Source organism: Mastomys coucha, unplaced genomic scaffold, assembly GCF_008632895.1.
Source record: "Mastomys coucha isolate ucsf_1 unplaced genomic scaffold, UCSF_Mcou_1 pScaffold18, whole genome shotgun sequence".
In the NCBI taxonomy this organism is placed as follows: domain Eukaryota; kingdom Metazoa; phylum Chordata; class Mammalia; order Rodentia; family Muridae; genus Mastomys; species Mastomys coucha.
In genome coordinates, this window is record NW_022196900.1 from 101,114,617 (window position 1) to 101,117,378 (window position 2,762).

The following is a 2,762-nucleotide window of genomic DNA, read 5'->3' on the forward strand; positions in this document are numbered from 1 at the left end:
TGCTGTGTGCCATGCAAAGCTCCTAGCAAAAGAACCAACCTCTGCTAGCACAGAGGCAATTCAGAGAATATAACATTCTCTGAAACACAAAGAGCTAAGGGTTGAGAACTGCATTAACTTCTCATTCTACTCCACAGGACCAAGAAAAGAAGCCATTAACCCCGCCAAGGGCTTTACTATAAATCTGATAGATAGTACCTCTCTCAATATGTCTGATGGAAGCATGGATCTAATGACAGCTCCAACTAAGGAAGTAAGCATTCCTTGCATGAACATCCAGGTGTATTATAGATGAGGCCCTATGTTGCCAAGCAGGAAAACTGAGAGATTAGGAGGGCAAGCAAATGGCCATCTGCCTCCCATAAGGCCTTGCAAAAACAGTAAGAGAGACCAAAGTCTGTTTTTACTGCCACCATCTTCTCTTTTCGTCTTGCATGGCTTCAGCTTATGACAAGTCCAAGGCTTTTACCTTGAGCCCTGGAATCTCCTGCCTCTACCTTCTGAGTGTTGGGGTTACAGGTGTGTACCTCTATACCCAGTTTTATTTGCCTACAGGATTTTGTGCATAATGGCACAAATACTCCGGCAACGCAGACACTTCCACGGTACCAGAATGTGTTGCACTTTATAATAAACATGGTTCTTCTGGGGATGGAGAGACGACTTAGTGGTTAAGAGCATGTAGTTTTCTTGCAGGGGACTTGAGTCCAAGCACCATCTGAAACTCCAGAGAATCTGAAACCTCTGGCCTCCGAAGGCACCTGTGCTCACAGGCACATAAGCCTTCCCCTCACATACACACAACTAAAAAGAATAAGAATACATCTCTAAAGAAATGGTTCTGTAGTGGTGACCTAAGCAGAATATTGTTACATTCTAATAGAGACCATCCCTTCCATCCCTTGAGGTTGCCTTGTCGTTTGTGAGGTTTTGTTTTCTGTGCTGGAGATTGAACCCAGGGCTTGCTTGTGCTAGGCTAGTGCCCGGCCAGAGAAGCAGTACTCCTCCGGCTTTCTTTGAGGATTTCTCTAGAGATAGAAATACTAAGCAACTACCCCCAGGTTCAGCAACTTTCCAAACAAGACAACCAGCTGTGGCATTGGGGCTGGTAGTTCTGTGCAGAAAACAGAACAAGCCTTGGCAGTTTATGCAGGGAGAAGCTGGCTTGCTGACTCCAGGCATCCTTTGCTTTGTAAGATGAAAGTGAGGGTATCAGGGATGAAACATTACTAACTATTGTTTATGTGAGTTGGGAAGCTGTGACAATCTTAACTCAGCTTGACAGGCTTGGCAGGTTTGGTAGCAGTAGCCTTTACCCACTGAGCAACCTAACCAGATCTGACAATTGATCTTTATGAGATTTAGGATAACTGTGTAAACAACTATCTAGACATGTCAGTGCAGGGCGATTGTTGGTTTAGCATAGTTGAGAGCAAGTAACAACACTCCATAGATGGGGATCTAGACTGAATGAGAAAGACAAAGGCGGTCAGGGATGGGGAGGTGGCTCAGTGGTTAAGAGCACTTTCTGCCATTCCAGAAGACCTGAGTTTGGTTCCTCACACCCATGTCAGGCAGTCTGTAACTCTAGTTCCAGGGGAACCCAATAGCTGGCCTCCTTTGACACCTGCACTTTTATGCACACAAACAAAGATACATACATACATACATACATACATACACACAGACATACATACATACATAATTTAAAAACTAATAAAATAAAGACAATTAAGTAAAATTTCTTTACTAGGTTAGATTTCTAATATAAATTAACTGAAACAGTGCAAGATGGACATCATGTAGAGAATAATATATTTGGCAAATAATATTTGCCAAAATCCTCTCTCAAAATAATATATCTATATTTCTATAGGCACATATATAAATATAGAGAAGTATGGTTTTCAGGGATTTTCAACATCGCATTAAAAAAAAAAATCAAAGCAGTCAGGTGGTGGTGGTTGTTGTACGCACTTTTAATTCCAACATTTGCGAGGCAGACAAAGACAGGTCTCTGAGTTCAAGACCAGTCTGATCTATAGAGTTTCAGGATATCTACACAGAGAAACCCTGTCTCAAAAAAAACCCCAACAAACCCCAAAATAAATGAATAAATAAATAAATAAATAAATAATAAATCAAAGCAGGAACCAGGCACAATTATCCACAACTTTAATCCCATAACTCAGGAGGCAAGGGGAAGGTGCAGATTTCTGTGAGTTCCAGAAAATTCAGAACTACATAGTGAGACAACTGTCTCAAAATAAAATAAAATAAAGCAAGAACAATGGTTATACATACTTAGAAGGATAGATATGAAAGGAGGTTAATAAAGAAATGTTGAAGTAGGAGACGCATCCCAGCAATTAAGAGCACTGCTTGCTCTGGCCAAGGACATAGAACTTGTTCCCAACACTAACGCTGAGCAGTTCACAACTGCCTGTAACTGATTGTAACATCCAGTTCCAGGGAATGTGATGTTGTCTTCTGTGCCCTCCCCCAGACACTGCACATGCGGTGCACATACATCGTGCAGGCAAACATTCACACACATAAAATAAAAATAAGTAAATCTTACTTTTTAAAATAAGGATTAGCCCTATTTCTAATATTTTAAACTTTTACTTAAAGGGAGGATGTGTTTGTGTTTGTATGTCACTAATGTAATTGGAAAGTGTTTAGCTTGGGTACTGAATCTAGGGCCTCATGCATATTGGACAAGTCTCCTATGGCTGAGCCACACCTTCAGACATAAGGCA